Genomic DNA, 23,218 nt, shown 5'->3' on the forward strand with positions numbered 1-23,218 from the left:
GCTCGTGTCTGGATGCTTGGTACGAGTGATGCAAAAAAATTCTCTGCAGTATTAAAGAGCTTGTACTGATACAGAATGCGTGCCAAAAGTTCAGAGGATTCTCTGGAAATGTAGTTTGATGCTCTCCTTTTGCAAAACACTGTCATGCAGCTCATCCTCTGACAGCATGTCATGTGGCAGGTTCTTCGGTTGTTGACAGGGGTGTGAGAGACGTCCAGGCAGGCACCCTCTCCCCCTGGACATGGCTCTCTGGAATTACCATCAAGGCCGAATGCAGTGTGGCCAGGGCACAGGTACCCCTCCATGACGGTGGGAGATGCAGATATGCTTGCTTGCCGCATATCCAGTAAGTGTCCATTAAGGCTGGTGTGCCTTTCTTCGTGTCGGGGAGGGTGAGCGTTTTGTTGCAGCGTTTGTTTGTTTGATCGATCCCATGGGCACTTTTCCTTCTCTGTGAAAGCAAAGTTCATATTGTACTACTCGTTGGATCTTGATGGGTTTTTCGAGAGCTGTTACCCATGTCAGTTTGGCAATGTGCTGAGTCTAAATTGGAGTGCATGTTTTTTAGACCCATTGAAATTTCTCCTCTGACAGTCCCCGCAGTGCGTCTGCTTTGCACATTACCGTTTCTTCTTGCCACCTCTTTTCTGCAAACATTGCATGAAGGAGTCGTTTTTTGTTATAAAAGGGACAGAGTACTCCTTGTGGCCTGCTATGACAGGTTTTCTCATTTTGCAGCAGCTGTAATGTTACTGTGTGTGCTTGGAGGGTATTTCGAATCCTACAAAGAGTCAGATGAAGAAGATATTGGGCATTCAGTAAAGGTGCTTCCTGGGATATGAGGACCTTGGGCGTTCCAGACGCGTGGGGTATTAAAGAGCAAACATAGCAACTTTCATTCGTTGCCTGTTTAGCCATAGCACTCATATCAGAGTACCATTTATTGGACTGATCACGGTGGCGAGGGTCTACTGCATCTGATCTCAGGTCGTGGTAGGTGCCATATCTTTTACATTCCTCCGCCCCCCTTTTCCGCCTCCTGTACCCCCCTATATCATTGTGTAACTTCATCAACCTTTGATACCGTTTGGGAAAAATGCCTGACCACATTTCATCATTATATTCAATAGTGCTCTGCCAAGGTTGTGGCATAGAATACTTTTGTAGGGTCGGGGTATATAAAGTGCATGTACTTGCCATTTGAGGTAGGTTCGTCGGTTGCTTGCATGTGTACATATAGCTGTACTGATGCATCAACAATTTATTTTTCAGCATCATAATCATTCAAAGCATTCTCATAGTTCATGGCAGAATAGGTGACCAGTGGCGCCTTAACAGTGTGGATCTTGTGTAGAGAGGTGAGATTAAGATTTGCGGAGAGATTATGGGCCCACATTACTTTAAACCCATTCCTGATGAGGTGTGCTCCCTCCTGTACCGGTTTTACCCCATCTCCCCTCCTTTATACCCTCAAGAACAAAAGTCAGGCTCCAGTACAGCCCTAAGCAAAACAACATTATAGAAAACACTATTGAAACAAAGTAAAGCCTGCACTCGTAAGAATACGCACTAGTAGCGCTAACATTCCCCCTATTGCTATCAACATCTGTGGCGTTGTCATTGAGGGCCCTCGTTTCCGCCATATTTGAACCTGAAGAGGGCAATACAATGTACATGTACAATCTGTCATGATGCGTACCCCCGGAGCACCAGGCCAGGCCCAGCACCCCTGGGAGCAGGCATCACGCCCCCGGGTAAAAGCCCAGCGGCCCTTTATAGGGGCTCTTTGGACTCTGTCCTGGCGCCGTTGGTGCCAGGCTCATGTTGGACATCAGTCCTGGCGCCATAGGCGCCAGGCTCATAAGGGGAAGTGTTTGGTGCACTTACCTGAGCAGACCATGCTGCACACTCACCTGATGCAGACCATGCTGCATGAAGAACCAAGCCAAATGAGGCTTAGGAAGGACTATTTTTCTCAAGGAACTATTTTGTTACTTGGGTGGGGCTGTGGAAGAATACTCACCTGGAACTTCTTCCAAGGCTATTTAAGCCACGCCCGGACAGCCACACGTGCTTCACGTTGTTCTGCATCCCAGCAGCTGAACGCTCACCGTGTCTGCTCCTGCACCTGGACTCCAGCCACGCCCGCCTCGAACCTGGAACACCTATAAGGAAAGAAGAGAAGAGAAAGGTGAAAACCAAGAACTTATTCAACCTTCTTACCTGCATTCGGAATCTTCACGCCAGCATTCCTGAAGGAAGACTTCCATTTAAAAGCACCGCGTTGCTCGCTGCAGCGCCGCGCTTCACTCACCTGTTCCCGAGACGCCGCCTGGCTCCATCGCGGCTCTCAGCACCGGTCGCCACATCTCTGCACCTAGGGGAGAGAAGAAGAGACAAAAGGTGAGCAAGGGAACACAAGAGGAAAGCCGAATTTTCAGCCATATTACTTTACCGGCTTTTCTTGGAGAACCATTCCACATCTCGGGTCGGCGCCGCATCTTTGGCAGGTACCGCACCCCGGCCCCTATGGGGAAAGGACAAAAGACATTACTGGGGAATTATAAAGACATTTAGAGGGGTCGCCCTCATCACTAACTCACCTGATTTTACCACCGGCAATTTAACCCCTCAACGCATTGCCTTTGTTCTGCACCTGAAATAAAGGACAGATCACAGGTTAGGAAAAACAACATAAAAGGAGGCTCACACTTTAACTTTTGCATCTTCTTACTTACGGCGTATCGCTCAGAAAAGTCAAGTGGATTTGCCAGCGCCATTCTGAAAACCAGTGAAGTAACTGGACGAACGCGCGCCCCTGCACCAGAAGCAGGATGGAGAGTTCATCCTTCCAAACCATAAGGTGAGCTTAAACCAGGGGTTTTGGAGGAAGAACGAAGGGGGAAAGGGAGGAGCAAGCACACTATTCAGCAGACAGTTAATCCCCTTTCTCATCTGCAGAAGGATATTCCTACGGGCCAGACAAGCAAGATTTGGAGGTCCTGTTCAATCGGTGGTCCGAATTCTGCGCATCACGCTTGAAGAGGCCACAGCAACCCAGACCAGACCAGCGCCTCCGTGGGAGCCAGGTGAGCGTTACACAATCATAAAAAAAACTTTGCACTTTTCTTTTAAGTAGCATAGTCAAGAGAAGTTGGCAGTAAAAGAGAGCGAGAGAGAGATGTGTAATCACAATTTCACTTGATATAGTACATTTGCAATTATATTTACATTTCTCTTCCGTTACTGGTAGTTACATTTATACATATTCTGTGAACATTTATACATATTCTGTGAACATTTTCTCATCATGGTACAGCCCGTTCTTGTGGCTGTTCACATTCGGGTACCGTGTTGCCATGTGCTTTTCTGACAGAGGTGTATCCAATATTTCAGGCCCTTAACTTTTACCGCAGAAGGTGTGCAGTATATAACTTCATAAGGGCCATGAAATCTTGGAAAGTTCCATCTCCGCGCAAAGCTGCGCACATACACAAATTCTCTGGGCATTAGCTGAGACGTGGGGCTGTCTGTGGTTTCGTGTTTGTGTCCGTTTCCCCTTCCCGCGTGAATGGAGGGGCTTAATGTTTGGCTATACTTCTCACTGCTCTTGTGAGTTGTCAGATATTCCTTAAACTCGTCTCCCAGCACTGTGGCAGCCCAAGCACAAATGATGGTTCTTGCTCAGCTCTCAATTGGAACAGAGCTAGGGGCAGGCAATACACCCAATATTTTTTTAAGGGTGTGACACAGTTTGGACAGTCTGCTTTTGAGGAGGCAGTTTATTTTCTCGACTATCCCGTTCGCTTGCTGGTGGTAAATCTAACATAATTTGTGTTTTACTCCTAACAGGGATGTTACTTCTTTGAAATGGTCATTTACAAAATGGTTCCCGTTGTCTGACCGTATGACTTCACAAATGCCCCACCGTGGGAACACTTCTCTGACCTAAAACTTTGCAGCAAATTTCGTGTCTCGGTTTGCACAAGGACCTGCTTCCAACCAGCGATAAAACTGATAAACCACTACTATGAGGTATCTTCCCCTTTGCACCTCTCTCTCATGTCTGCGTAATCTATGTGAAGCTCCCGGAAACGTCCGGTGGGGTGAGGAAGTGTTCCCCGTAAAGTTCTGAGCGTCATCCCAGAGTTGTACGTCAGGCAAGTGATGCATTATATTGTTGTTTTTGTTAGGTGCTCCTGGAGGTTTTGGACAAACGATTCCTCTTGGGTATCCATGGCTGTGTTGTTTTGAGGTGTGCACCGGGGAGTGGAGCTGTTGGAATGCTGTGTGCAATAATTCTACAGGCATTACTACTTTCCCTGTTATTTCCTGACGCCAGAGGAGATCTGTTGGTGATTGTTTACAACCTCTTCTCACCCGTATTTCTCGCTCATCATTTGGTGCACGTTTTTGTAGCTTAATTATCTGTGAAATGGGCAATGAGTTATATCCCTCTTCCTTGGTTTTCCTGCATGTTATTTAAGTATACATACTACTGCTTGGGGTTTGTGAAAGTATGCCGCCTGCTTTGCAGCGGCGTCTGTCGCCGTGTTTCCTAATGAGATGACGTCATTATTATTGGTGTGGGCCTGGCATTTTACCAAAGCATTCACTGAGGGCTCAGCAAATGCTTCAATTATGTCATCTAACAACTGATCGTGCTGTACAGGTGATACGTCTGCCCTCCTGAAGCCCCTCCTCCGCCATCGTGATAACCCGGCTTGTACCGTGGCCGTCACGTACGCCGAATCTGAATAGATTGTTACTGCGCATGCTTTTGCTGTGTGTAATGCTTCAGTTCTGCTGCTTGAGCTGAATAATATGAGTGGAGTCGTTTTTGCACTAGGATCTCATACTCTTCACCCTCCAACCTTACTACTGCTGCACCGGCATGTTTCTCGCCTGTTTCTGGGTCAATGGATGCTGACGCATCCACAAAGTAGACTTCACCTTCTTCCAGAGTGTTCTCACGTACCTTGGGAATGTCGTCACCCTTGCCCTCATAAGTGAAGTCATGTTCCTGCATGTCTTCCACTGTGCATGGCTCTGTGAGAAAGGTGGCTGGAAATATTATTATTAAATAATAATTAGGCATTTATATAGCGCTATGAACCCTCAGGTATCTGAGCGCTGCTTATTATTACCCACGGTGTGTGGTGCTCGTTTATCGACCTCGGAAGGATGAAAGGCTGAGTGTGGCCCCGCTGGGATTCGAACCTGCGTTAACAGGCTCTGCACAGATGTCAAAGCGAGCGCTCTACTCGCTGTGCCACTTGGCCGGCTTATATACAGTTTTACAACGCACTACGTGTATGTTTGAGCTCAAAATTATAATTTCATATGCTGTAGCCCGATGTGTAGTGAGTGTGGATTTTGATTGTTCAAGTATAGCAAACAATGAGTGTTCAATGAATAGTGTCACTGAGCATCCCATCACTATGGTGGTGCTTTTTTGAATTGCAAAGGCGGCGGCGGCGGCGAGAGCTTGTTTGCACGCAAAATGCCCTTGCATCACAAAATCGAGTGTGCCACTGTAATAGGCCAATGGCTTGTGGCCTAATTATGTTTTCTGAGTTAGCACTGCCGTCATGAGTATGCAATTACAGTGAGAAAATAGGTAAAACTCCCGATCATAATCGGGGTCGCCAAAACCAGTGCTGTTGAAATCATGTCTTTTTATTGTGTAAAATGCTGTAATCCTCTCTTGGGTCCATGCTAGTGCTGTATTCTCCTTTTGTGCATCTTTGAGTGCCTGAAGTAGGGGGCGTGTGTAGGCTGCATAGTCGAGTAACCATGCTCCGCAATAATTACATATGCCAAGACATTTTTGCATGGCCTTTACTGGTTTGGGCATCATTGTTGCACCTATTGCAGCTGCTCTGTCTGGAATTATTCAGACCATCCTTTGATATGAACTGTCCAAGATATAGTACTTTCTGCTAGGCAGTACTGCAATATTCCTTTGTCCACCCTGTATCCACTTTATGCCAATATGTTCAACAATGTTATGGAGTCTGCTCTATACTGTTCCTCACTCTCACTGCAAATCAGAAGGTTGTCTTCATATTGAATTACTGTGCTTTTTACATCAATGTTGCCAAGATCTTCATGCAAAATCATGTTGAAAATACTTGGACTTTCGCAATATCCATGCGGCAATGTTTGTATCTTTTTCCCATAGGGTAAATGCTGTCAGATATTGTGAACTGGGGTCAAGTGGCACAGGGGAAAAAAGCATTTTTCTAGTCCACTACTGTGAAGCACGTGGCTGTGTTTGGAATACTGCACAAAATGTATGCAAGGTTTAGAAACAAGGGGGAGCTCTTTCTGAATAGGGTCGTTAAGTGGGCCCAAGTCCTGTATCATCCTCCCAAGTCCCGCCCTTCGCTTTTTTAATCGGATACATCACCGTTTTAGAAGGCAAGTTTGATGGCACAATGATACCTTGCTGCAGCAGTGCATGTATTGGTTCTTTTATCCCTTCCTCAGCTTCCCTGGACAGGGGGTATTGTTTGACCCGGGGCAGAACTGCACCTGGTTTGAGTTTTATCTGGACTGGCGTCACTTCCTGCAGGAGCCCTACATCATGGGGGGTCTGTGGTCCATAAGCTCATGGGTACCTGTTGCATATCTTCATTGAAAAATGATGGCGGTGCATTGACGAGGCCATGAGGGGGTTAGTCACTCCTCTATTCTGAATCATTATGTCACATGGCATGCAAATTTCCATTATGATCTCCCCGTTATCGACATCGTCGGTGAACATCTCATCAGTAAAATCGTGCAGCGCTACATTTGGGTCTATGCATAACACTGTCCTGCATTCACATTCATGCGTGTCCAGTCCTATTGCCACAATACGTTTAGCTGATAATTGCACTCCCTGTAAATCCAAAGAGTACGGTACCTGGCACAATCTCTGGGGCCGCAACTGGGCAGAAAACAAAATCAGAGGGTACTTTCCATTCTTTCCGTGCTATTTATGACACCACTCTCGCCAGGACCTGTGTGCCATACACAAACATGTCTGCAATTCGTGGGCATGCCCCCTCACCGCTACTTCGTTGGTTATGGTGTTAATGATTAGCATTGCCTTGAGTGGGCATACCCCCAGAGTTAAGCATACCACGCCCCTTTCTGTAAAGGAGATCGTCATAGTGAGCTTACTAAGGAGGTCCCTTCCTAGCAAATTTATCAGCGAATCTTCATGATATAGTAAAGGTGCTTGCACTTGTTTTCGTCCTACTGTTTTATATCCAAATCTTTTGTGCAGGGAACCTTTAAAATTTCCCCAGAGAATTCCTGCGTTTCCACATTTTTGCCTCACAGCGGAAACTGTCCTTCCATGAGGCATGATTTTTCCACCCCTGAGTCCATTATAAAGGTGAACTGCTTGTTTCCTATCTCCGCCCCCACCAGTTGTTGTTTGTCTGGACGCAGGGCAGTCGATAGGACTGGAACCGCAAGTGCTCTCTGTGGGCTGTCCTAATCTGGATGGGTATTTGTACCTGAAAAGAAGAAAATGCTTTCCCCAACTATGGCTGTTCCGTGAAATGCGCTGGGGCACCATTCACTGTGGTGGCAAACTGATTTGTGTGTGTTTCCCATTGTATTTTGGCATGTTGACCGCTGTGGTATCCCTTGTTGTGGTGCTTGGGGTCCTTGCTGTGATGTTTGAGGCCCTTGCTGGTAATTGTCATGCTGCTCTCGCAGTCCGTACCCTCCCATTGGCCATCCATATGGGCTGCCTGGGTTGTTAAGTATTTCAATCAGGTGATACACCCTGGTCTCTGCCTAGTATGCAGCGCACAACCAAAGTGCTCATTTTGTTATATATATATATATATATATATGTTCAATATTTGAGTGATACACCACTCATATCATACCCCAGGTCACGATGGACCACGAATCCAGCTTGTTGGTAATGGTAATATTTATTTATTTAAAAATCAAAACAAACGTATGCTTATTAATTGTGAGCAACAATCACTTATGTGTTGACAATAACCGATAAGAAGGTATGTAATGCACTTAAATTCACTTTTTAGCAACACAAAATAGAAAACGCCAGAGAAAAGGCTTGTTTGGAAAGAGAGCACTTAAGTTAGGATTTCCCCCTGCAATATTCGTCAACCCACAAATAATCAATTCTAATGAGATATAAGGAAGCAGCAGGTAATCAGGAATGCGGAACAAGGAACAGAATTCAAATCCAGCCTTGCCTCCCCAAACAAGAGATAAAAACGGATTTGAAACCTTTAGACTGTTTAAAATGACATTTGGAAATGGCTGAATAAAACACTGAAAGTGTGCAAAAATCCCTAAAGTACAAATCTCTATGGGAGCAACATAGGAAAGATACTAGCAGTCACAAGCAATAGTTTGAGCAAAAGTAAACAATTTGAATTTAAATGGAAGGTTGAAAATAATTTTGAATAAAAATAACACATGTAAAACTTTGCAAAAATGTGGATTCCCGCTTAAAATTAACCAAACTGGTTTTAATAAAAAGGGGCGAAATGCTGTTTTTGAGTGTGGATTTTTGGTTGGGGTGTAGCTATAGATCATAGGTACACTCTGGAATTGAAATGAAGTCTCTAGCTATTAAACTGAGCGAGATATGCAATGTAGAATGAGAGGCGTTTTTAGAAAAATCATGTAGTGAAAACAGAAAAGAAACTCAGTTTGGACAGGAAAATATTTACTATAATTTTACTCTAGAGCATTCAGGTTAGAATGCCAAAGCGGGACACAGTAAGGTTTGGAGTTGATTCATGACTTCAACTCCAGATCCCCAGTACCCGCCCTGGCGGAACGAGTCGATCACTCGAAATAGGATTGATAGTTTAGGTTTTACACAAGATAAAAATGACTAAAGAAATGGCGCTTAGCAAGATAAATCCAGACAGGATTGCAATAAGGATTCTGACAATGTTATAAGTTATTAAGGTAAGGATAGGATGGTTTAGAGATTGGGATAGGACAAGGCAAGGTATGCTATGTTTTTCTATGATTCCTATTACTACTTACAGTCCACTTTAATTTAGGATTTTGGACCGTCGAGGGTTCTCATCACCACACTGATCCGGCTTAACCAAGGACAGCTGGGCAAATCTGGCGGGACAGGATCAGCTGGGCCGTTCTGGTCACCGGACTGCACTGGACTGGCACTTCTGGTTACTGGATACTACAGGTCAGTGGGGTGGTAAGTTGCAGGCATGCATCTAGTAGCAGCAAGCCAGGCTGGATCAGGATGCTTCCCTTGGGTCTTTGGGATTTTGAGAATTTGAGGCCTTGCTAAAAAGGGGTTCAGCAATGCATAGGTCTTGGCTTTGCAATGAAAATCTGGAATCCGGATCAAACAGGATGAAGACATCGGGAACAGGGCGCCATTCAGGAAGAAAGTCAGGAATCTCAGTGTGTATATGTGTGTAATATGTGTGTGTGTGTGTGTTTTGTCAGGGGTCCTTATTTATCATGCCAGATGACATCACTACAGTATATGGCAGATGCAGGCTTACTACCCCCACCCCTAATACTAGGATTGGGCAAGGGCATAGTTTCCGCCTTGCCCACAGCTGATTGGATCAGAGAAAAAGGATGTCATGTTTATGGGTTGATTTTTACAGTGTTTAGAAACATCCCCTAGCTACTGGAACCAAAATCAAATTTTGCCACGAACACCTATTAATGCATTTGCAACCTCCTGAGAAAATCAAATACACAGGTCACATATTTTGTGCGTCCTATTTCAATCCAAACCCCAAGTTTGTGGGACCTGGTTTTGCCTTTCTGCTACATTTTGGCAATTTGAACCATGAAAGATATGGCCTAAATTTCCCCAATTTTGTACAGATGTGCATTTACCCCATGGATGGATGTTCAAAATGTTATGTTCGCAACATCAATACTTTCCACGTAAGCTGTCATTTTTTTTATAACTTCTGTTCCTTATGCAGTAATGAGTTCTACCAAGTTTTCAAAGAAAGAGCATAAAATTAGTTTTAGAACTACAAACCTTTCATATTTTTCCTCATTCTTGCTGCAAAGTTAAACTACTTTAAAGTTCAGTTACAAAATAGGCTTTTAAAACCAAAAGGAAGTCCATTGTCACTTGATCAGTTTTTTTTCTTTCCCCCACCTGCAAGCAGCTGTCCATTCCTTTGAAGCAGGATGAGGGGCCTCTCTTGATTGAAGGTTTTATTGCTCCTCACACTTGACAGGTGAGAGTCTCAGCCTGCTATTGCCCCAGCCTGGAGCAAAGACGAATGCCTGAGCTTGTGAAGTTTCTTTGTCCTGGTGCATTCAAAGTCTTTCCAGCTAGCAATTGGCGCTTTCCTGCCCAGAAGTTTTAGGTGTCACCCTTTCTCGTGGCTAGCTACTGGCAGAGCACTTTTTTTATATAGTTTGCCAACTTAGCCTATGAGTTTAGTTTTTATTTTCTCATTTTACATCTTGATTTAAACCTGTGGAATCAAAACAGTTTATAGATTTACTTTTACCAGCAATAATCCTTTTACATTTCTAAGTAAGTAGGCCTTCACACAACAATTTACTTTTAAATAGGCGATTTTCTCTCTTCAGTCAGAAAAAGCACTTTTTACTATTTCTTTAAATTTGGTTTTCATCTCCAGCAACTACACACTTTCTGCAGCTATAGTTCTTTTCTTGAGTGCTGGAGTTGTTTTGCAGTGTGGATACATTTACACAGGCATCTATATAGAGTCTTTCTCTGAACAGCTGATTCGTGATACTTTTGCAAAGAAAATAGACGCGTTTGCTGTGTAAAATGAAAACGAAGCCCATGGTTAATTTTTCAAAGATACTTTTGACAGGAGCTGTCATTCAAATGAGGCCCGGTTGCTCTGAGGCATAATGAATGATCCCGGACATTGCAGGGCCTTCTTAATCACAGGGGTGTCAGGGTAAATGGATGGATTTAGCGCCAAACCGCACTTTTAAAGGTTGAAAAAGGTGTCATTTTACAGAGGCATTTTGGGTTTTCAGCAAAGTAATGCTGCCTCTTTCACTTCACTCCATGTTACACGTTGCAGAGCACACTGGCACGTTCCTGCAGCGAGTACTCTGTTCCACCCCACCTGAAATGTGTGTGGCATGGTGGTGCAGCCATATTCTGGTTGTCGCAAAAATGCAGTTTTAGAGATCCTGGCGCGCACAGGAGTCAGCGCGGCCATTTTGCTGTTTCTTGCACCACTGCAGCAAAATTATGTAGCATAGCACAGCTGAGTGGGTCAGTATATCCCAAAGGGTGGAGGTGACCGAATTGCTGCTCATTGCCGAATCGTTGTGCATTTTGATAGTACCCCTTGGGTCGAGGGCGACATTACCTTGAAAAAGGGCCCGCCTCCCACAGGTCCAACATAAATGTTGTCCTCTGCCTCGAGGCCCTGGTCCTCCATATCCTCCTCTGTCCTCTGTCCTCTGTACCAACCTCTTCCTCTTCCAGGTCTTCACTGCCATTGGGGCCCCTCGTACTGTTCTTCTCCAGCCCATTGCTCTGGCCCGTTTGCTGCCCATGTTGCTGCCATCCTTGCCTGTAATGGTACTGACCCCTCCTCTCCGCCTCCCTCCCTCTGAGGGCATGGTGGCTGTTACTGCTGCAACCTTCACCAGCTTATTCTGCACAAGCTTCACTTCATCCACCAACCTTCTCTGCAATTTTTTTTTCCTTTCTTTGATCCTCTGACAGTGGTGTACTATGACACCCACACCCTGTCTGCTTGGTCACCCACTGCGGACATTAGCAAGCTTTTAACATCCCATATAGCCAGTGGGACCCCTGCAGTGTTTTTCTCAAAGGCATATAGCCACTTCCCTGCCCCTCCCGAAAGCGGAGGCAATGCTTTTAACAAATCTGTTTGGTCACTCCCTCGGTCTAGTCGTAATACCTTTATCGGGGTGTTATTGAGGTGGAAGAAAAATTCTCGAGCCTTCCACTCATCCTCTGTTAGACTGGTGGGGGTCTTTTGTGGAGACGGCATCCACCCACACCCCTGGCACTGTTTCGCTTCTATCACAGTGTTCTCAGCCGTGTTAATTCCATTTGTGTGGTGGTCAGTTGTGCTTCTAAACCCGTAGTTAGATGTGCAATGTTTACTGGTGGTGCACATGTTGGAGCGTATAGACCTCTGGGATCGTAAGGGGGCGGGGGTGCTGCGGGCATGGTGGGTGCGCTTGGCTGATGCAGATATGACGGGTCACTATATCCCTGGGCATGCCTGGTTAGAAGTGGGTACAGTGTTTTGGGCTCCCCCCTTACCACCTTCTCCCCCCCCATATTGCCTTGGCAGGTACCGCCTCAGGTGGTGCTTCCTTTTCCGTGTAATTAACCGGAGGCATTTCTTCGAACATCCTCCAGAGATCCAGGACCTCTCGTTTATGTTGTTTCCCCCTGTATTTGGCCAGTAAATGTTGTCACAAGATCGAATACCCTTTTATCAAATGATTCGCCTTCCGGCCATACCTTGGATGACCCCTCCTCCTTAATCTCAGTGGGCCACTGGTCATGATACTTTTTTTAATCTTTCCACTGTACTGATGGCGGTGTTGACAAATATGCATCAAAGGTGTATCTGCTCTGATGGTTCTACTTTGTTAGTTGCTTGCGTGTGTGCGTGTGGGCGGAAGTACCACCAGAAGTCTGTCAGTTAACCTTAGGTTGCTTAGCATGAAACTTGTAACATCACAATTCAAAATATTTCACTTACACCATGTCATTCGCCTGAACTTTTCATGAGCATAATCAAAACAAATGAAACACAAAACCACTTAACGGACACACCTGAACGAACTGACGTACTTTACTAACAAAAATGAACATTAAACAGATATCTGTAACACTTTGTTTTTAGCCCTTCCCCTTTATAAAACTGTTGGATTCTTCCCCCACATTCACCCTTCACATTCACATCTCCCTGGGCCCATTCTGGGCTGACCTCAGTTGTTCTCACAAGAAAAAGAGTTTGCTAATATCTCCCGAGTCTACTCAATATACAAGACTCCTATGTTTTTCTTTTTATTTCGACTTATATCCCTGCACTGGTCGAAACAGTACCACGCAACGCCGCCTTCCAACCCCATTCGGAGCTAGGTTCCCGTATTCTCCTCTTATTCCGCTATCACTATAAAAAAAAAAACCTAATGGCAATATAAAGAAAAGAAGAAGAAAAATGCACTAGTAAACACTCATTCAATCCCAGGCACACTTATTCCGACTCCCAGACCGTTCCCTCACTGTAACCTTTCTTTTTTACGCCCTTTAATTTCCCTCTTTAATTTTCTCGCAACCAATACTCACGTGTCCGAGGTGATCCGAGAGCCTCTGTTCATAGTCTATCCGCAATCGGAGTGTCGCCCCCCCACCCCCCAATCAAGCCGTGCCCGGCTCCGGTGAGCAGTCGGGTATTTGCAAATGCCGGGACCCTTGGAACCTCTCTGGTGCATACGCTCTACTGGTCAGCCTTAGATGGCGGTGGTCTTGATGGGGGCGTCCCAGATCTTGCAGCACGGCACTGGGGTCTTTCTTTTGGGGCACCTGCAATCACATAGCCTGGGTCACCAAGTGAAGGTGGTCATTCCCCAAAATACAAACATATACTCATAATAAAAGGACACACACCAGTAGGGAATGAGAGTGTAAAGACTGGAGGGGGGGGTCTGTACTTCTGCTCTCTGTATTGCAGAGGAGAGGCACAGAGGAACCCAGCCAAGATTCTCTATTATGGTAGTAATGGACGAACAATCAAGGCCTAGCTTCTCAGGAGGTGATGCAGGCTGGTTCTTAAGTACAGTGTAGACTCCAAGCCCCCCCCCCCCCCTCCCCCCAAAGGAATATCCACACACTGTATTAGTTAAAACACAGTATTTATATAATTAAGTTCAAGGTTATATACAATCACAATAACTCACTTTGTGCTTAGTTAATCTATAATGGCAAATATATACAGTTCTAAGTGGTACCACAATTATTATCAGACCTCATTAAAGTGCATCAACTATACTCTGGTCAAATGTCACACAGTTCAATGAATAAAAGTAACCACAATAGACAGAGGAGGAAAGCAGTTGGTTAGAGCAATTGGCAGAATACTGCCCCTACCACTGGACACAGTTCGGTGTGGAGATTACCCCCCCCCCCCCCCCCCACCCCCCCAACCTGGGCAACCTGTAAAGTAAAGATATATCACAAGCCCAGTCCATATATTGTTCCATAAGTCTTATTTCCTTCTATAATGTTTCTACCACCCCAAAGTACCTGGAATAGCAGAGTTCGACGTCGGGTCATCGACGGATCCTTCTTCAGCGGCTCCCTTTAAGGCAGGAGCCACAGATCGTCGAGATCCCACGAGGAAAAGGGCGAACGACGATGGTGAGGTGGCAGCTTCGTTCCTAACGGTGCTCGTCGACGATGGAGCGTAGACGTCCTGCAAGGAGGAGGCGTGTGGGGCACCTCAGTGACGATAGTTCAGGATCGCAAAGAGTTTGAACAACGTTGGCCCAACAAGGGTGACAGGTCGTTGGCGACTCTGTGGTCTTCAGGTGGCGGGAAACCCACCGGCGGATGCTCCTTGGCGCGTCGGCGGCCTCGGCTTTCTCCGGAGGGACAAAGCGGTCGACGGTGCAGGCGAGAGCGTCCTTGGATGAAATGTTACTTGGGCAAAGGGAGCACAGCGGCTCTGGTCGGTGACGGCGGTTGTCGAACATGATGGACAACAGTGTCCGGGTGCTTCTCCTTGTGATTCTGCTGCAGTCCCCGTCTCCAGTCGGCAGCCTTTCATAGGTTTGTCTACCAGGGAGTGCTGGCAAAAATGATTAGCGGTGCACGATGGTCCCCCATAGCTCGGGAAGAGGGCGCCTACCGAGGTCCTCTCTGGGTCAGTCCTTGGAGACACACCAGATTTCAGATCGACGAAATAGAGCAGCAGCAAGACTTCTCTTCCAACAGGGCTTCAAGGTTAAGCTTCAGTTTCAACTCCAGTTTCTATTCAGCTTCTGAACACAAATTCTAGCAGTGAGAGGCCCCCAGATAAACTAGTTGATCTCCCATTCATTCTGCTGGGTCGCACTCGGGCAACCAATCGCTCAGAAGGACATTCATGCAGGCAGGCAGCCAGTCAGGTGCATAGTGCATTCAGCCATTCACTTCTCTCCAGACACTGGCAGCAAGTTAAGTGTATTGGGGCAAGTACCCAGCCATTCAACACTCCACACTGCATCCATACCAGTTTCGGGCAGGGCTGTCTTAGTCATTGTGTCAAACACCAGAAACTAGACATCCACAACAAGTGCATATTCGTCACACACTCCATTCACCCAGGTCCCACCCACAGGGTGTACCCACAACATACAGTCACTGGGAAGGCTCCAGCCATTCTGGCCTGGACTTCACAACACCACCATATATGGAACTTCCACCCAACATCCAGTCAGGGGGAAGGGACAGAGTCAGGGCTTCCCAGGACTTTGCGAAAACAAGGTAAAAGGCAATAGAAAGCAAGAGGCCACACGGGCCATCTTGTTTCCTATCAGGAATCAACTGATTCCAATGCCAGGGCCTGGGTATCCCAAAATGGAGGCTACTCAGAGCACTTTTCAAATTCAGCATGGAGCTGCCACCAGCCCATACCCTGCTCTGTGGGCCACACACAGGTGCCCAAAAACATACACTAGGGGCACAAGGTTGCACCCCCACCCATGGGTGCCATAAGGGTATCCCACGGGTCTGTACACCAACCAAAAACAGGAAGAGCTGCACTGCCAGGAGTCCCACCTGGACACCTGGGCAGAAAACAATACAGAACACAAATGAAAAAGCACTACAGGACAAGGACAGGGAGGCCATATCCCTCCAATGCATTTCCAGCATCACAGAGACTAAGAGAGAGGTTGTGAGTAAAACAAAGATTTATAAAGATAATGCATGCAGAGGACTCTGCTGCCTCGAGTGCGCTCTACCAAACAATACAAGAACAGTACATTATAAGCTTTGGGGTTTATAGTGATATTTTCGACTACAAAAGTTTCTAATGCAAAGGTTTCGACAAAAAATGCCTTGAAAAAAAGCTTTATTTTTTTTAATGGGGGGGGGGGGGCACCCAACCCCCATTTTATTTTTTACCCCTTAACACCCATTTTAGTTTTTTTTACCTGCAAAAAAAATGCATTTTTCCGATGCTTTATTTTTCAAAACTTTTGCATTCAAAACTATTTTTTCGAAACAATGCCTGGATACTAAGCTTTGGACACGTCACTAGTGACGTGTCCCTATAGGTACATCAAGTTGCAGTGGGATTTGTGGAAGACATAGATACAGTATGGCAGTATATGGGCCGGCTCCACATGATTGGCTGGTGCAGGGATGTTACTCCAAGCGGCACATGGTCCGCTGGGCTCATCTGGGTGGTGTGAAGGTCAGGTCTTTTTCATAAGGGGAGGTCACTTTCTAATCTAAGCTATATACTATCTCCAGACATACAATGTATAATGCAGAATATAAACCATGTACTAGAATGTGGGGGCACCTATAAATTGTAGACAATGATTTACACATTCCCGCCCCAGGCCTTTGTAGTAATAAAGGGTACGAGGGTCCCGCCCTCCAGGTGCGTTATCAGTGGGCTTGATCTGGGATTTATTTGTCATGGCGCTTCTGGGCTTGAGGGGATGGATTAATAGGTGTTGGTTTTAGGCGGAATATATGATGACATGAGACCAGTTTATATTGGGGGCACTCTAGGGTGGTCAGTGGGGAAGGGTCACCCTTCTGCTACGTCAAAGAACTAATGGAGGGGTGAAAGGTTATGCAGGCAATAACTTCCAAAGATGGGGGTGAGAGGAGCAGGGGCAGGTTTATGGAAACGGATGGGCCACAAGTCGAGATTCGCCCCGGTCACACACAGGGCAATGATCTCAGAGGAAGGAAAAGAATACACTTTTTACTTGTAACAATTTGTGCCAGAGCATCCGTGAGAAATGAGCTTGGGCGGCACAGACACGGGAGGAAGACGTGGGGGGCGGTCAAGGTTCGCTATGCGCGAAGGGGAGAGAAGGCTTCTTAATTAGCAGGATGCGGCCTAGGCCAAAAATGGAGCCTGGAGGTGCACAAAATGGAGTCCGAATGTGTCTTGCAATAGCCCCTCTTCCGCTGTTGTCGGGAAGGGCAATGATATGATATGGCATTCATAACACGCCTATACACAAGTGTTTCAAGGAGGACGTCTCCCCACTATTGGACGAGCATTACGTTTCTTAAGTGCTGAATGTACGAGGGGGGCAAAACGACCCTTCCTCCCTTACACAAGTTAGGCCTTAAGCCACCCTGACATTTTAGAAAAATGAAGCTTTTGATTAGAAAGTTGAATCTGTTGTCTGTGTTTTACTTGATGATGCCTTCGCAAAAGTCAATATAACGAAGCATGAACCCACTGCCATGATAAAGGACCCCGGTCGTAACAAGTGTTGGCAAAAAACATGGATGAGAAAATAGTGATATCAAGTAGAATCCACTTGTTACCTATAAAGGTTACATTAATTGGTAGTTGAAGAATATTCATGGAAAATTGTCATAAAATTTGGTTGCTAATCTTAATATATTTTTTACCACAATACTGGCGTGTATGTTCTGTCATTTACTGTCTGTTTTGCACTGAATTTTTATGCTTGCACATAATGTATGATATTATGCTTACACATACTGTGTGATAAGTGTATCATTTTGAATACATCTATTGCAAGTATATTATGAAAAATTCAAAGTTTGATTTATTTGACATTGCATTGGATGATTATTGGTTTTGGAGAGTTATAGTGCTTTTGGTTTATTTTTAGTTCCAGTGAATGTCCATTAACCAGAGTAGTCCATGTTCGTTTCAGGGCATGGGCAGTTGTGAAGAATTACTGGTATGATCTGATATGGCATTTATAACGCACCTATACACAAGTGTTTTAAGGCGCGATGAGGCAAGGGAGGGGGGGACAAAGGGAAGACCGACAACTATCCTACTAGTCCAGGTGTCATTCAGATCGCGCAAGTGCATGGGAAAGGGGAAAGGGAAAGTGCGTGGGGCAAGGGAGAGTGCAGTATATAGGATTGTAGAGTAAGTGCTGGAAGGGGGACTGTAGGGATACAGAAAACAGTCCCCAGGTTTGGGGGTTGCCAGGGAGGCAGTGCCGGTGGGCAACTGGCGGGGCCTGGGCCCGATATCAGAAAGGGTGGCCAGATAACCAGTGCAGTTTCTGTCAGTAATTCAGCAGCGGAGAGGGTGAGAGAAACAGAAGCAAAGAGGAAGGTTTTGAGGTGCTTCCGGAACCGGAGATGATTCTCCTCAAGTTTCAGGGCGGCAGGAAGGCTGTTCCATAGGTAGATCCCTGCCGAAGAGAGAGATCTACCACCAACTCGTTGCTTGGAGAAGCGACTGACCCTAAGGGAGTTGGAGGTGGATGAGCGAAGAGCTCAAGAAGGAAGATATTTAGAAAGAGAGTTGAAGGTATTGTGGCCCCAGGCCCCAGACGGCCTTGTGGAGAATGCAGAGGGTTTTTAACTTAATCCTCGCAGCCACTCAGAGCCAGTGCAGAGATTTCAGTCCTGGAGAGATACGATCCCAGGGCTTGAGGCCAAGGACAAGTCTCGCAGTCCTGTTCTGGATAAGTTGCAGGGCGAGGAGAGTAGAGGCAGGCATATTTAATGGAGGCTGTTAGAATAGTCCAGCCTAGAGAGAACCAGGGCTCTGGAGACACTGAGCTTCTGGGGGGAAGGAGAGGAAAGGAAGAATACCTCTGAGGAGGTGCAGCTGGTAGTGTGACTTCTTAGAGACGTCTGAGATGTGAGGAGAGTGTGGAGTCGAAGATGACCCTGAGGTTTTTAGCCTTGCAGGAAGACGACCAAGAGATGCCGGCCAGAGAGCTGCAGGGAACAGGGAGTGGGTGTGCCGATGAGTAGAATCTCAGTCTTACTAGCATTAAGGCAGAGGTCATTAGCGACACACCACTCCTGGATGGCAGACAGTCCGAGATGAGTGAAGGAGAGGAGGAGAGGCTGAGGGTAGCCTGAAAATGAGCTGGGTATCCTCCGCATAGCAATGAAAGTTGGGGCAGAGAGCGAGGATGCTAGGGAATCTATTGGGCTCAGGCAGGCACCTGCCAGATTTTAAGTTTCAGATTTTAATATATTAGTTGTTTCTTTTATTAATGCCAGTATTACGATTATATCACTTAACAATCTAATGCTCTGTCCCTCTTCTACCCTTCCTTTCCCTGCAAATTGCTACCCCTGCAAACATTGTGCTATAATTCTGTTTTTTTTTCTTTTAGGAAATATATGTCCTCTTCGTCCATTTTCTATCTTCCGCCTTGTCCTGCGTTACCCCTGCTGTAAGCATTCTTGTACACCACCTTAAGAATGTATTGCATGTTGCCATGTAGGCGGGGTGTGGGGGACGGTGTGTTGGATCGTGGTCATGTGTTGATGACCAGCATTCTGGTAATGTGGGTAGCTGGAGGCTCTACAGTCTGGGAGCTGGACTGGAGGGAGTACCAGGAGGGTGCTCGCAGCAGGGTCCTTACTGTAATAAACATACCCAAATCTATACAATGTTGTGTTAATTTGGAGACCCCCGCCCCTCAGTAGCAAACTGATGTGGTGGCTGTGATAGGACGCTGCAAACCTCACCTCTTTGTCAAGTCTCAGTGTGTATTAATGAATGCATTTTTCACCCAGACCTGCCTCTGGGAAACAAGAGAACAAGAGTGACTTAACAAAGAATTCAGGAAATTGATATAGTGTGGAATCCCTAAGGCATTTAACCTTTGGTTGCTTTTGATATAATTAAAATAAAACTAAGATAACAAATTAAGAAAACATATTATTAAACAAATGTTTGACTAATGAAGGCAAGTCCCTTTGTACGCACACTCCAGAATAAATACAACCTGCTAAGGAAATAGGCCAGGAGATGGCGTTAAAAGGATAACAAGGTTTAATAATACAGAATATAAATACCAGCAAAGGACTCTGTTGCTTGAGAGCGCTCTGACTCTTCCTGCTAAAAACAAGGGCTTAAAAACCCGAAAAACATCATTGCATACAGTACTAATTGGTGCCATTGTTAGGAGCCACCCTTCACATGGGCCTGCTCCATAGGGGGTGCCAGGCTGTAATAGGTTGTTTCTTTCCTGTCGATCAGGATCCATGTGGGTCAACTATGCTCATCCTCGCAGTGAAGGACACGGCACAAGTTACTACATTGTTTCATTCTAAACTAAACGTTTAAGTCTGGTTACTATATCGTTGTGGCAGGCACCTGTGTGGCAAGGGAAATGGTGCCAGGGGGAAGGGAGGATAAAATACAGTCACGCTGACCCACAGATACATGGTTTCACTGATACCGCAGTTCCCGCACTCAAGGTCTCCACCCGGGGGTTTGATCTTTAATTTATCCCTCCCTGTACCTTGCGTTGCAAGAGAGGTGTTTTCATGCTTGAGGAAATACAGTCGCGCATGCTTAGATCTTCTGTAGACATTTTATTTGTGTTGGAGCAGGGGTGTGTTCTGTTTATCGGGGAAGGTAAAGGTTTGGTGGATAGGTCTGTGGTGTGGGGCTGACTCTGGACTGGCTGGTTGGGGGGGGTTAGAGGCCTGCTGGCAGTTTAGTGGAGTTGAATGGGCATAGTGCGGAGCCTGGTGGTGTCTCGCACTCTTGGAGGGTGCATTCCTTTGGAAGATACTAAATATTCGCAACACTGGAGGGTCGAGGGGGAAGTGAACTTCCGTGGGGACGGGGCTCTGCTGATCCATTCCGTTCTCCTGAGATTGGGCCTAGTGAGCAGAGTTCATGAACAGCTGTTGTGGGCCTAATACAAAATGGAGTCGTGTGCTCCATGTTTTCTAGTACCACGCATTCACTGTAGGCTCTACATCGCTTTTACATGGGGTCTACTAGTACGAATTACTACCCTCTTATACACTACATCACCTCATATGGTGTTTGCCTTACCTGAAAGCACCTAGTGGGTGGGATAGGCTGATTTCCATCCGAACATTCCCCCTCTTTCATTACTTCTACAGAAACAAATTCTCCCCCCCACCATATTTGCGCTCATTTGCACATCTTTCGACTTCTTGCCACACAGGAGTTCCCTTGATTGGCATTCATGCTCTACACATGTGCCCGAAACTCTCTCCACGTTGGGCATAGTGCTCCGGTGTACATGTCATGTAGATGCATCCTCCTCCACCTGCCAAATCCACCCATACATCTGGTGTTTCTGGGGATCAGGGGGAGGAACAATGGTGGTGTGATACAAGTTATCAACATCTCCAATAGTGATTGGGACCATGTGGTGAACTTGGCGGTCATTTTGCTCAGTTTGTAGCTCTTTTCCTTTGCAGCACAAGGTAACTTATTGTTCCCAATACTGATCATCATCATTGCACTATTAGGCACAGCTTTGGCACAACACCCGAGACCTAATTGGCACGTGCAAAAGATCACCAGGAAAACCATGAAGATGGGGACCAGCATTTTTACCAATGGTCCAAGCCATGATGGGACCCAGTTAAGGGCCCCGGTAAACCAGTCTTCTTCTTGGACCCCAGCTTCCTTTTTCAGTTTTACCCCTAGTTCATGCACTACTGCGATGACGTGTGATAGTGTCCTATTTTCAGCGTCTTCAGAAGGTACGAATGTGCAACATGAACTCTCGATCTTTATGCAAACGCCACCCTCCATAGCCGTCAGGAGGTCCAACACGTACCTATTTTGCATAGTCATTAGTCTTGGGGCCCTTAGTTCCACTTTTATGACACTGAACCTATCGTTCGCCAGCTGGTTCAGTTCCCACTGGAGTATCTGGAGCCATTTTGCATTGACTCGTGTCTGGATGCTGGGTATTAAGGATGCACAAAATTTCTCTGCTGGATTATAGAGGTTGTATTCGTCTGGTATCTGTGCATGCAGGTCGGATGAGTCTTGGGATAAGTAATTTGAAGAGCATTTTTCTCCTCAGCTGATCATGACGTTCCTTTTCAGGGAGGATGCGGAATGCTGGAAGCGGCATAGTGGGCAGTACTTCTGTGGTCAGTAGCACTGTCTGTTCTTCATCAGGCAGGGGTCCCCCCTTTAGGTGTTCTTCTGGTACTACTAATAGGGCCGAGTGCAGCGTTGCAAGCTAACAGTAGCCCCTCAAAGATGGCGGGAGGTGCAAGTATGCCTGCTGGCCCCAGACCCAGTAGTAATCCATCACCGCTGCGGTGCCTTTTCTGAGATCTGGAATTAGTATGGTTCTGTTACATTGTCTGTTTGATCTCACTGAGACAGTGTCCTCGCTGTAAAAACATAGTTTGTAGCTTTCTTTTTTGTGCACCTTCGCTGGCTTCTCGATTGCTTTGATCCATGTCAGTTTTGCAACATGCTCTGTGCATATTTGTGCGCACGCTTTTTCTGCAAGAGCTTGTGTTTTTTCTGGATATCCGACAAGTCCTTCTGCCTTACACACAAGAGTTGTCTCTTCCCATTTATTTTCTGTATTAATCGCCCTTTGTATTGCCAGGTATGCTTCCTTAAAACAGTTGGGGTTGGTGGAACTTGTTTTGCATTTTCGGAGGTCTGGCTCGACAAGTTGTAGATTTACTTTGCGTGCCTGAAAGGTGCCTTTGATTTTACATAGTGCAAGATGAATCAGACATTCTGTCTCTCTTATGGGTACCTATTGTAGACCTTGGGTGCCCCAGATGCATGTGGTATTAAGGAACAGACGGAGCAACTGCCATTAGTCGTTCGCCTTCCCATTGCGCTCATGTCAGATTACCAAGCCATGACTCTTGGTTGTACAAGGACTTTGCCTGCACCTTCGTATGACCGTTTGACTTTTGTTTCCTTTGGTGACTTTCGTTTCCTTTGGTTGGCATCTCCTAAGGCCTTCTGGTATTTGCAGTCTTTCCAATTCTCTTTCTTTCAATCTAACAGTTTCACTCTGGGTGCGGGGCCTTTTGAGAAAGTAATATTCTATTACCGTACCACTCCGTTATTCTTAACATATTTCAATCTTTAAAAAAAAAATGTTTTATTTGCATTGTTCGTAACAATAAACAGATAAAACGGATAAATGTTACATTACCCTCTCCCCTCCCTCCCTTGTTCTTGTTCACAGGTTAATTCAACTGGGCCTCCTCTTCTCCATCACCTCATGATGAACG

General features: G+C 46.0%; 1 protein-coding gene across 12 annotated transcripts in view; it reads left to right on the top strand.

The window, feature by feature from the left end:
- TBL1XR1 (TBL1X/Y related 1) overlaps positions 1 to 23,218 on the top strand; it is a 1,277,138-nt gene that overhangs the window by 357,309 nt on the left and 896,611 nt on the right. For 4 of the 12 annotated variants that reach the window (XM_069618706.1, XM_069618701.1, XM_069618707.1 and 1 more), the window contains one exon: positions 9,054 to 9,199. The exons of 4 other annotated variants lie outside the window; for them this stretch is intronic. The gene's annotated coding sequence lies outside the window, so the exon portion shown is untranslated. Of the gene's footprint in view, positions 1 to 9,053; positions 9,200 to 19,335; positions 19,396 to 23,218 lie in introns of all 12 variants that reach the window. 4 more of the 12 variants (XM_069618704.1, XM_069618702.1, XM_069618709.1 and 1 more) reach the window with 2 other exon arrangements.

The sequence above is a fragment of the Ambystoma mexicanum genome, chromosome 10 (assembly GCF_040938575.1).
Source record: "Ambystoma mexicanum isolate Mex_15411 chromosome 10, UKY_AmexF1_1, whole genome shotgun sequence".
Classification (NCBI taxonomy): domain Eukaryota; kingdom Metazoa; phylum Chordata; class Amphibia; order Caudata; family Ambystomatidae; genus Ambystoma; species Ambystoma mexicanum.